This window comes from Vulpes vulpes, chromosome 1 (genome assembly GCF_048418805.1).
Source record: "Vulpes vulpes isolate BD-2025 chromosome 1, VulVul3, whole genome shotgun sequence".
Classification (NCBI taxonomy): Eukaryota; Metazoa; Chordata; class Mammalia; order Carnivora; family Canidae; genus Vulpes; species Vulpes vulpes.
Window position 1 is genome coordinate 90,643,235 of NC_132780.1, and position 13,324 is coordinate 90,656,558.

The following is a 13,324-nucleotide window of genomic DNA, read 5'->3' on the forward strand; positions in this document are numbered from 1 at the left end:
ATCACAGGCTGTACCAGTCTGTAAGAACTTCCTAAGGAAGGGCTGGGGCAATTTCACAAAGTTTCACCAGTTGGGCTTTCTCTTGATTCTCCAAAGGGGGGGCAAAATAAGACTTAGGGCCTTACAAGTAGGTCCTCCCTTTGCACTTATCTCTATTCTAACCTGGTCCCTCTCAATTCCTTTTAGGCACCTCCCATGTAGAATCTTGGACATTCTCTACTATCTGGGCAAGAGCTTCAAACTTCATTACCTCCTAATCTCTAGTTTTCCTTTGATTTGTTAGTGGCAGAAGTGGCGGTTTCCTCTTCCATCTGCCCCATGTATTTATAATGCTATTCTATTTCCATTACAAAGTAAACTTTTCTAACTACACCTGAGTTTCTCACACTTTCTGAATCCAAAAGCAAATCTCTGAATACTTCAAAGTGAAGCCTACCGGTGGCACCAGCAGTTTTTAAAAAGCTGGGAATTGAATGACAAAAGCAAGGTCAGGGAAATGTTTTTGGAATATGCTACCATTTTGAGTATGAAGATACTGTCTCCAAGGACAATTGAGACACTGACAGCAGTGCTTGTCGGGAGTGAACTAGGACATCATGGCTCAAGGGTAGGAAGTATGGACCAGGCTTTTCACTCTAGACCTTTTGTACAGTTAGAAAATTTGTTGTTGTTGTTTTTACCAGTATACGTGGTACATTTTTTAGAAAGTATTAAAAAGTTAAAATTAACAGTATGGAAGTGAACTACTGAAAATACAGAGTGATTTTTCTAACAGCCTATTTTGAAAGCAGTTGGATATCACAACATATGAAATATTCCCTTTGCTTTGATGCACCTTGTGAAGTGTAGCTTTGTTTTGTGAAGACAAAATGAAGCAGTAGAATTGATGCAGCTACCTGATACGAGGACCCTGACCTGCAGCGTGACTCTCAACATCAAGTGGCCACATGATGGCCAAATAATATTTGTGTGTGTTGTTTTGCACAATAAAAATATGAGAGATAAAAAATATGAGAGATGTTTAATAGTAAATATCATTTGTTCTTAATAAAAGGTTTTGATTTTCCCATGGTTGAGCCTTAAAAATGGGGGAATATCCAAAGTTGATCATTTTTTTTTAAATACTTTTTTTTTTTTAATTTTTATTTATTTATGATAGTCACACACAGAGAGAGAGAGAGAGAAGCGGAGACACAGGCAGAGGGAGAAGCAGGCTCCATGCACTGGGAGCCCAACGTGGGATTCGATCCCGGGTCTCCAGGATCGCGCCCTGGGCGAAAGGCACGCGCCAAACCGCTGCGCCACCCAGGGATCCCCAAAGTTGATCATTTCTTGTGTTTGTTGTTGCTGATTTTACCTTATTTGTGAGGAGACAGTTTTTGGCTGCCTACTTTAATTTTCTAATGGTGTTTCATCAAGCTGTTATACCTTAAAAAGGCATTTTTTTTAAAGGGCATTTAACTTTTGATGGTCATCCATGAATACATTATAATTATAAGAAAAGCACTCTGGGGTCAGTTAGCATTGGGAAAGAATGAAGATGAAACTCTTCAGCCCCTCTCTCATTCTGGTCCCATTCATTCTCTCCATTTGTGAACCTTTGTTATTAGCCAAAATACTCTACCCCTTGTCACCTGGTTCCACTTCATTTCTTATGTTTTCCAGACCTTGTTCTTATTCCTTCTCTCATCTGGATCCCCTCTCCTCCACTTTTTTTTTTGTTATTATCTTTAAGATTTTATTTATTTGGGCGTGTGTGCATGTGATAGAGCACAAGCGGAGGAAGGAAGGGACAAGCAGACTGCGCTGAGCGTGAAGCCAGATACAAGACTTGATGTGGTGCTTGATGTGGGACTCGGTCTCTTGACCCTGAGATCATAACCAGAGCCAAAATCTTAAGTAGGACCCTTTACTGACTAAGCCACTCTCATGCCCCCTGCCTCTGCTTTTAAACTTATGCTTTTAGGACCATCTATTCCGTTAAGATTTCCCTGACCATTCCCAGCTGCAATGACGTTAAACTTCACCAAACTTCTCTAATTTGTGAACATTTGGATTAGAAATTAAATATGACATTTGCCTTCCTAAGGAACATGTTTTTATTCTGTTTACATTGGATTCTCCTTCATATAACATATATTTAAGTATAAACAGCAAATATATCTGGTAGGTGAAATTTTAGGTGATTTCTATGTTCTTTGACCTTTGTTTTCCAAATCCTTTTAATGAATGTGAAACTTTTATGATCCAAAATACTATATAAGTGTTAAGTCACAAAATTACTCATACTACACAAATTTTGTTTTCCACTTTACTGTATTTTAAACACATTCTCATCCTACTGATACCACGTGAGTGACATCATCATATTCTATATTATGAGCATATTACACTTCACTTTGCCAAGGTCTAGTCACCTTTTCTCATTTCAGTTGTGAGAAACAATGCTACAGTAAATACTTTGTAACTAAATTTCATACACTTTCATTATTTACTATATTTAAGATATATTTCTAAATGTGAAAATGCTGTGCCAAAGACTTACAGGCTTTTAGAGCAGATTTTCATGGCATTTTAAATATAGGCCAAATTTCCTTCCAGAACATTTGTACCATTTTTCCCTCCATCTCTAGGAGTGCTTGAGACATTAGATTTGCCCCTTCCTTGACAACACTGGACATTTTAGCTTGTATTATTTGTGAGCTTAAACATTTCTTTGTTGTATGTGTGTCTTCTTTTATTAATTGACAATATTTTGTCTATTTAAAAAATCTGCTTATTTTCCCTACTGATTGATAAAAGCTACTTGTCTACTAAGGAAATTAACTCTTTGCCTTACTTTTTACATAATTATTTTCCCTAGCTTTTCATTTTGTTCATGGTAGGGTCTTTTGGTTTATTTGTTTGAACTTGAATCAGCAGGGTGAACTATGCATACGTCTCAGTTCATGGCTCACCTTTCTTACTGCTTCAGTTAAGGCCCCTCTCATGTGGTAGCTAATTTTTTCAATTTTTTGCTCCCCTAGCCCTGTTGACCTATACCTACCCATGGCCCTGGGCTCCAACTCTAGAGTATGACAACTCTGTAATATAGGTTCTTGAATGCATGTATGTTCTTTCAATATATAGATATGGAAATATATATAGTGTTTTATGTGTGCAACTATTTTTAATTTTTTCTTAATTTAAATTTTTCTGAATTACACTGTGCTGTGTAGACCACATAGATTTTGCTGTGTCCCTTTTCTGTTTCACTCAGTGCTATGATTTTGAGACAAATTCATGTTTTAGTATGTATATCTGTAGTATTCCATAGTATAAAACTCCAGCATTTAACTCACCCATTCCAATGATGGATACATAGCTCCCTGTGTGATAGACAGTTCTAGCATGACTATCCCTATGTATGCCCATAGACACTGCTAGGTGACTTTTTTCTGGACCTGGTTCTCAATTACTTTTGTGCTGTTACTTCTGTAGCAGTGTGGTGAAGCCAGTGGACTCCTCAAAATAGTATTTTTAAATGCATAAGATAAAATACGTGGGATTATAAAAGAAATTATTTGTATTAATATACAGTAAATGTGTGCTTCTTTATGGCTGAATTAAATGTGTAACAACTAATAACTGACAATTTCAAAGTAGTGATAGCCATAAATAATATCACATGAAGATATCTATTATTTTTATTTATTGCAATGACTCAGATACTGTCAGTCTTCATGTGGTTTGTTATCTACATACATAGTCAAAGAAAACGCTAGATTTCATTGGCACATATAGGTCTGTCTCTGGGAGGACTTTACCTTTACTTGTTTGTGTGGAGTTGTATGTAATGTATCTGCAGTGCATTTTTGGCTCTCACTCAGCATCGTGACGGGACCTGTCTGACAACCAAGCCTGAGTTTTATCTTCCCCCATCAGTTGGTCAGAGGTACAAAGTGAGGCATCAGTGCAATAAAAGTAGGAGATAGGGGAGCTTGGGCCACCTGTTTATGTCACTTACCTGAACCCTAGGGATATGCTGGACCCTATCCTGTGTATGCCATTTACCTTTTATGACAGATTACTGCTTACACCTATCTGAACTTACTGTTTGATGGGCCTTATGATCTTGAATTCATGTTGGCTTGTACTCCTTACATAGTAACTTGATGCCTCATGTCAGCAGCTTAGTTTATGCTGGGGCCTACTAGCACACCAGGATCCACTTTTCAAATGACAGGTTCTCTGCCACCAAAGTATCACTTTGCACCATAATCCTAGGGTCTGAGTTGCAACTCTTCTATTAAGGTTTGCCAGTGATTCTTAATATCTCTAAATCCTTACATATCAAGGATACTTCTAAAATCACTGGTTCTTCATCAGCATATGATTTTAGTGACCTAAAATTGCTAATACACTTTCTCTTCCTCTAGGCCCCACTTGAAGCTGGCAGCCCTCTGAATTGCTTCATAAATAGGTTGGAGCAGTATTCCTAAATTCAGCAAATGCTGCCTCTAAAATCTAAAGAGGCCTACCGAGCCCTGTGCCTCCTATTGGTAGTGGTGCAAGTGACAATGATTTGTCCTATTCCTTAGGTGGCCTGTCTGTGACATCTTGGACTATTGAAACTCTAAAAGTTTCACAGAAGTAGCAGGCCTTTGAATCTTTGTAATGTTTATATCCCACCCTCTGGCATGCAGGGGTCTTACTAGGGCATCCAGAGTACTTGTCATTTTCTATTTCCAAGTCTACTTATGATGTCATAGTGGACCAGCCTGATTTTCTGGAGAATTGTCACGATGATCAGGGATTTTGCAGACAATATTATGAAGAAAGCAGAAGACATTATATATAGCCCATAGCAAAGACCGTAAAATGTACTGCTGTCCTTGTCATGTAAAGGCAAACTTTTTTGACCCTCTTTACTATTGGATATTGAAAAGAACATGTTTGTAAGATCAAGAGCTGTATATACACCATATACCAGAGCTTATATTGATCTTTTATTTTAAGGATATTATGTCCCGCCCATCAGCTGTAGTTGGAGCTACCAAGTGGTTAAGTTTAATATATCTCCATTAACCAGCATTATCTGTCTGGTTTTTGCAAAGGTCATATAGATAAACAGGGATGTGATGGAAACCAACACCTCGGCATCCTTTAAATATTTGCAAGTTGTGTGAATTCCTGAAATTCTTCTTGGGATAAGTTCAATTTACTATCTTGGCAGTTTGACTATAATGGGGATGGAAGGGGTTATTTTCAAGGATTTCTTCTTAGCCCTTCTTGCCGTAATGACTTTCACACAGTTGGTCAGGGAGTGTGAAAATTCTACCAAGCGATAAGTATGTCCATTCAAATTTCACACTGAGGAACTGGGAAAATAACCACAAAATATGTTATTTTGTATCTTTAAGATTCTATTCTGCAGAATTTTTGGGTTCACAGTAACATGGACTTCTGCCTTTATCACTTGACACCTGTAAGTCTTTTTTTTTTTTTTTTGAAGATTTCATGTATTTATTCATGAGAGACACAGAGAGAGAGGCAGAGACACAGGCAGAGGGGAGAAGCAGGCTCCGTACAGGGAGCCCGATGCAGGACTTGATCCCCGGACTCCAGGATCACGCCCTGAGTGAAAGGCAGGCCCCAAACCACTGAGCCACCCAGGGATCTCCAGACACCCATAAGTCTTTACCCAGTGGTCTATGACGGCATTTTGCCATTCCAGCCTTGCCATCTATTGTAGTAGTTATGTTCGTATCAGCTGTTGGTAGGTGCCATTCCCTGGCCTCTGCCATTCTAGAATTCTATCATCTCTTTTGAAGGCTGGTTTCAAGGCTGCATTTCCTCAACATATAGAAGAACTGCGTCATTGAGTTTCTCAAATGACCCAATGCAAACTTCTTGGTGCATTTCTCATTCCCTTACTAAAGTCAGTGTTCTCTAGGGCTTCCTGGGGAATATAGTCAGATAGTGGGTTCTCTGATCATACATAATAAGTGTAATAAATCTATTTTAACATTTTTTATCCCCCTGAGCCTTAAGACCCCTTCCTCACTATTCTGATAAAGAAGTTTTGGCATCGCAGCCTCAATTACAGTAAGAAATCTGCCTGGCCAACCTTCAGGAGCCTATCTTAGCAGCAAAAAAGATGACTCGAGATTTCCTTTCCAGGAGGCATAACCCCAAGTCACAGGAGAGTGCTTCAATGTCAACAAGTTCCCCACTATGCAGATTTATCTTTTTTCCCCTTACCACCACCCTGATTGAACATTCTCGAAATACACTCCCACACGTGTTCTTCCAGTTCTTGCCAGTACTTATTATTCTGGTCCTGTAATTGTTTTGATTGTATAAGCTATTTCCTCTCAGAGTAGGAAATGTATTTTCCCAGTAGACACTTGTTATTCCTGAGGCAATTGAGGATGTGGTGGCAAATCTTAGCCTAGAAAAAAAAAAAAGCATTGTCTTGCAAGATGCCTGATTCAGGTGAGGTTTGTGCAAAGCTTCCAGCCATTGTGAAATTTTTCTCTCTAGTGAGGGGGAAAGGACTGCTTCTCCTGGCAAAAGATTGATGAGAATCTGGGAGTTCAAGATATTTTAGTTAATCCACCCAAATGTCACCATCCCAGATGTCAGGATCCAACTCTTCCTACTAGGGCCTTGACTTAGGCACAGAAGACAGAGGCCATACATTCACTCCCCTTAGCAACTTTGCCACCCTTACGATGAAATCTCAGGCCTGATTTTTTTTCAGTATATATTGCCCACAGCCACAGAAAATGAAGGATGTTTTACTTTTTATTTTTCTTTTTTTAAACTTTTAATCAAGGTATAATTGACCATTCAGCAAAGTATATACATATTAAGCATAGTACTTAATATATGTTTACCTTTGTGCGCACCCTTATGACTATTACCCAATCAAAATATAGACTATTTCCAGTACTCCAGAAGGCTTGCTTCTTCTTGACCCCCTCCCAGTCAACATTTTCCCCTCAAAGATATCCCTGTTTGACCTTATTCATCATAAATGTATTTTTCATGTTCTTTAAGTTCACATAATATAATTTGTGGTTTGTACTCTTGTTCATCATTGTATCTGTGAGATGCATTCATGTGTTGTCTGAAGCAGTAGTTTGTGTTCATTGCTGTTCAGAATTCCACAGCATACCACAACTCATTTATCCACTCTTCTGTTGATGGACATTTGGGTGAATTCCAGTTTGTGTTGTTATGATAAAGCTGTGATGCACATTCTTACATATGACTTTTGGTGTACATTAACACTCATTTCTTTTGGGAGTAGAATTTTCCAGGGGTAGTAGAGTAGCCTAGTTATCGGCCATAGGTACATAAAACTTTAATACTGTCAATTAGTTTTTCAAAGTAGTTGTACCGATTTAAATACCCCCACCAGCAACATATAAGATTCCAGTTGCTCCATATCCTCACCAGTTGCTTACTTCTCATTAACCTTTTCATTTAAGTCTTTCTTGTGATACTGTAATAGTATCAAATTGTAGTTTTAATTTCCTATATGAATAATGACATTTGGGGCACCTGGGTGGCTCAGTCGGTTAAGCATTTGCCTGCAGCTTGGGTCATGAGCCCTGAGTCAGGCTCTCTACTCAGTGGGGAGTCTAGTTCTCCCTCTCCCTCTGTACTCTCTCTCTCCCCCTCTCAAATAAATAAATAAAAATCTTTTAAAAAGAATAATGACATTAATCATCTTTTCATATGCATTTTGCCTTTTTTTAAATCCTTTGTGTGAAAGAGTTTTGGAAGCAGTTTTAAAAATCCAACCATACAGATTTCCTTTTTTCTTATTGATACATAAGAATTCTTTTTTTTTTTTTAAAGGTTTGGTTTTTTTTTTAAGATTTTATTTATTCATGATAGTCACACAGAGAGACAGAGAGGCAGAGACACAGGCAGAGGGAGAAGCAGGCTCCATGCAGGGAGCCTGACGTGGGAGTCGATCCCGGGTCTCCAGGATGGGGCCCCGGGCAAAAGGCAGGCACCAAACCGCTGCGCCACCCAGGGATCCCGATACGTAAGAATTCTTTATATATTCTGGATCTAAGTACTTTGTTGAATACATGCTCTGAGTCCTTGACTTGCCTTTTAACTCTCTTTCTTTTTTTTAAGTAATCTCTATACCCAACATGGGGCTCGAACTCATGAAATTCAAATCAAGAGTTGCATGCTCTACTGACTGAGCCAGCCAGGCTCCTTGCCTTTTTTTTTTTTTTTTTTAAGATTTTATTTATTTATTCATGAGAGACACACAGACAGGCAGAGACATAGGCAGAGGAAGAAGCCAGCTTCCTGCAAGGAGCCTGATGTGGCACTCAATCCTGGGTCCTGGGATCATGCCCTGAGCCAAAGGCAGATGCTCAAATGCTGAGCCACCCAGGCGTCCCAGGCTCCTTGCCTTTTAACTCTCATAATGCTGTCATTTAAGAACCAGAGATTCTTTTTTTTTAAAGATTTTTTTAAATTTATTATTCATCAGAGATACACAGAGAGAGAGAGAGAGAGAGAGAGGCAGAGACACAGGCAGAGGGAGAAGCAGGCTCCATGCACCAGGAGCCCGATGTGGGATTCAATCCCGGGTCTCCAGGATCGCGCCCTGGGCCAAAGGCAGGCACCAAACTGCTGCGCCACCCAGGGATTCCAAGAACCAGAGATTCTTAATTTTAATGAAGTCCATTTATCAATCTTTTCTTACTGGTAGTGCTCTTTAAGTTCTCTTTAACTTCAAGGTGATGAATATGTTCTCCTGTGAAAGAAGCTTTATTGTTTTACTATTTACATTTAGATCCATGATCCATCTAGAATTAATTTTAGGGTATGGTATGAAATAGAGGTCAAAATTCATTTTTTCTGTATGGATATCTAGTGGATCCAGCACCAGTTATCAAAATGCTGCCACGGAGGACTTTTTTTTAAGATTTTATTTATTTGAGAGAGAGATAGGAGAGAGAGCAAGAGCAAGGAGAGGGACAGAGGAAGAAGGAAAAGCAGGATCCCTGCTGAGTTGGGAGCCTGACCTGGGGCTTGATCCGAGGACCCTGAGATCATGCCCTGAGCTGAAAGCAGAGAGCCACCCAGGCACCCAACTTTTTATTTTTACAGTAGGCTTTGAGTTGGTAGTTAGATGATATGACTGTTGTTTTCTTTTATCAAGACTTGAAAAACAGCTAACAAATGCCAAACCATTGTATAATTCTTATAATTACTATTGCCTTCTATACTACTGCCAAATTACCACATAACCCATGCTTTGCCTTCTACTTTCATCATCTTCCAGTCCAACACAGATGATTGCAATTCGTGAAACCATTGTTATCAGAGATTATAACCATCTTACATACTACCAACAATGGGAATCTTTTTGCTGCGTGACCAGTGGGCTATCTAGGTTTAGAATCCTGTCTTGAGGGTTTTCTTTCCATGGTCACTTCTGATATCAACTTGCTTATTCTGGGTTTCCCCAAAAGCAGGATCTGGTCCAGGGTTGCATGGTGGTAGTTTATTTGGGATGTGATTCCAGGAAGTAGAAATGAGAAACCAAGGAAAGTGAACTAGAGAAGGAGGGAAATGTAACACAAGACTGCATTATTAAGAGATTAGTGCTTATTCCTACTGAGGATTTCTGCAGACCTCTGTAAAAGGAACAAAATGAGAAGCATTCCCCCCACTGCTGATATGCACTTATGCATGCCATGTGTCAGTACTGGTGGGCTCCGGGGTTGCCCTACACCATAATGCCAGAGAAGCACTGGGTGGGAAACAAGAATGTGAGACCCACTCTTGAAGTGAGATGCTGAGAGAGAAAAAGGGTCAAAGCCTGTGTGGAATCATTTGTATCACAATCAGGTGTAAGAAAGGGAGATGTACACAAAAGGTTTCTAACAGATAATTTTTAATTGAAGTATAGTTGATCCACAATGTTACATTAGTTTCAGGTGTACAACATAGTGATTCAACAAGTCTATACATTATACTGTGCTTATCACAAGTGTAGCTACCATCTGTCACCATACAATTATAATACCATTGACTATATTCCCTATGCTGTACCTATTTATATATTTATAATTTATAATATATATTATAGAATACTTCAAAACTAATATGTATGCTATGAAACAAGTACTCTCATTGGTCTTAAGTTCCTTTAGAAAAGCAACTGAATTATTTATAACTTTGTATTGACTCGCATGGGTTCTATGCATGCTAGATAATGGTGATAATTAAAGTTTATTTGTAAGAATATAAATGATTAAATATAAAAATACATATTAATCTAGTTTTCAATATGCTTTCATAAAGTGCTGTATGTTATCCAGAAAAGAGCATATTGATATGTTAATACATTACCCGATTTGGTTCAGTTTACATGGTAAGCTAGTAGATTTTGTTATTGTCCTAATAATTTCTTTCTTGCAAGAGGACTGTATATCCCTGCCTATTATTACTTGCAGTACCTCCTGTGAAAGCACACATCCTTGCTCTTTTGCTGTTGGTCTTGGTCATGTGGCTTGTTTTGGCCAATGGCATGTGAGTAGATATGACTAACATTATGTTTAAATAGAAATGTTGATTATCACTGTGTGTTTTTCCCACCCTTTTCTCTCTGTTCTCTCTTCTCTGAGAATAGCATGTCTCTGATACTGAATAAGATACATGTTACAGAAGAATTGTGATCAATTCATGACTGATAAGCAACATGAATGAGAAATAATCCTTTATTTTGTTAAGTCACTGTGATATGGGGCTTATTAATATAAGCTCACTAATACACAGGCCATGCTGACTGTTGACAATCATATTTTGAATAATTATTGGTTGAGCAGATCTGGTTCAGATAGATATCTTTTATAATAACTTGAAGAAGTTTTTTAACTAAAAAGTTTTTGTTGAGGCTCCTGGCTGGCTAGGTTGGTAGACCATGCAACTCTTTATCTCGGGTTCATGAATTCAAGCCCCATTGGCGTGGAGCCTACTTAAAAAAAAAAAAAAAAAGGAGTTCTTGTAAATATAGTAAAAAGATGAATCAGGATAACTGAGAGCTCATTATGGACATGTACCACCTAAGTTTTGCTCAGCAATTACCTTAAATACAGTCAGATACTACGCTATTTAGGTTATAAGTAAAAGAGACATTAAAAACAAGGCCTAATAATAGTGATAATTATAAAAATGTCTTTGGAAAAAAGAGAGACTGAAACTCAAAGAAACTCATGAACAATAGATGTCTTCAAAATCTAGAACATGTCCTGGGCAGTAGAGGGACAGTTATGTGTGATCACTTGAATGCTCTGGTATTAACATGACTTTGATATTCTTTTTTTTTATAAATTTATTTTTTATTGGTGTTCAATTTGTCAACATATAGAATAACACCCAGTGCTCATCCTGTCAAGTGCCTCCCTCAGTGCCTGTAACCTAGTCACCCCCCCGCCCACCTCCCCTTCCACCACCCCTAGTTCGTTTCCCAGAGTTAGGAGTCTTTCATGTTCTGTCTCCCTTTCTGATATTTCCCACTTATTTGACTTTGATATTCTTGATCTCTGTTTCTCTTAGTGTCTTTTTGCTCCTCTCTCTGCTGCCACTTGGCTTCCTTACAGTCTATCCTATATCTTTTCTCTTCCTCAAAGCTTCTTGATCTATAATTTCTGGGTTTTAATGCCTTCAGCTTGCTTATAAGTTTAGCTTGCTCCTGGGTCCATCTAGGATATCTTTGAAACATCAGCTTCCAATATTAGTTACCTCATCTATACTCTTCCATCTCAAATTCCTGAGAGGATGATTTTGTTTGACCCAGCTCTTGTGGGTAAAATAGTAGCTGCCCTCCCCCAAATCATATTCACCCAAAACCTCAGAATGTGACCTTATTTGGAATAAGGGTTTTTGCAGAGATGGTTAAAGTAGGGCTAATGAGATGAGATCATCATAGAGGATGATGACCCCTAGATCCAATGATGAGTGTGTCATTATAAAACACACATTATAAAAGGAGAAGACCTAGAGATGCAGAAGGAAAAAGGCCCTGGGAAGATGGAGACAGAGAATAAAGAGCAGCCACAAGCCAAGAATGCCAGGGATTGTCAGCCCCCAGAAGCTGGGAGAGAAGCTTGGAATGGCTTCTCCCTCAGAGCCTCAAGAGGGAAACAAGTCTACCAGCATCTTGATTTCAGACTCATGGCTCCCAGGACACAGAGTACATTTCTGTTATTTTAAATTATTCAGTTGGGGGCAGCCCTGGTGGCTCAGTGGTGTAGCACTGCTTTCAGTCCAGGGCCTGATCCTGGAGATCCAGGTTCGAGTCCCGCGTTGGGCTCCCTGCATGGAGCCTGCTTCTCCCTCTGCCTGTGTCTCTGCCTCTCTCTCTCTCTCTCTCTCTCTCTCTCTGTGACTATCCTAAATAAATAAAAATTAAAAAAAAAATAAAAATAAAAATAAAATTTTGTGGAGGGGGACACTGAAATTTGAATATCAGGAGCTATTATTCTTTTTAAAATCTCCCCCCAACTATTTAAAAATGGGAAAACCATTCTTTGCTAGTGGCTGTATAAACACAGGCATTAGGACATCTGTAGTTCATGGGCTGTAGTTTGCTGACTTCTGTTATAGAAGATGCATGATCTTCTTTATCCACCCAAAGTCACCCCTTCTTTTATAAATGAGATCCTAATTTCATTTTGGGAAACTTTCCCCACCCTCACCTTTCGCTGAAAATCCTCAGGTTGTATGACAGGAGCATGTGGCCTTGGCTGCAGTGATTGCTTCCATCCGAGTGAATACTGCAGTGCATGGGGTCTACTTTCTTTCTTTCCGCAGGAACTCGTAGCAACAGAGAAGATGTGAGCCTGGAGATGCCAGAGGCTGCTGCATGAATCTTAAGAATGAAGCTGACACAGCAGAATGCTGAGCCAAGAAACTAAGATAAATTGAATTTTTATTACATTTTTGGAGCTCCTGGATCAAACCACTCATGACACTAAACAACCCCAAGGCTTTTCCACTACATGAATAAATAAATTTTCTTTTCTGTTTAAGTGAGTTTGAGTTTGGATTCTCTGTTACAATAACAAGATATGAACTGAGGCAAACTTCTTACCTCCAACATTTATTGTAACTCTAAAACAAAAACAAAAATTAGGTGCCAACATAACTACCAAACCAGAAAAGTTCAAATCAACAATGTTATTTTTTGTTTTCAGAAGCTAAACTTCTCCTCAAACGCCAAAGACCATGGCATTGACGAATATGTTGTGGATTGTTTTGAGTTCTGCATACCTTTGTGTCCCACACATAAGGTAAG

General features: G+C 38.8%; 1 long non-coding RNA gene across 1 annotated transcript in view; it reads left to right on the plus strand.

Annotated features, from left to right (window-relative positions):
* LOC140593883 (uncharacterized) overlaps positions 1-13,058 on the plus strand; it is a 31,682-nt gene extending 18,624 nt beyond the window's left edge. The window contains exon 2 of the long non-coding RNA XR_011994243.1: positions 12,841-13,058. This is a non-coding gene — a long non-coding RNA (uncharacterized lncRNA). The remainder of the gene's footprint in view (positions 1-12,840) is intronic.
* The last annotated feature ends 266 nt before the right edge of the window (positions 13,059-13,324 follow it).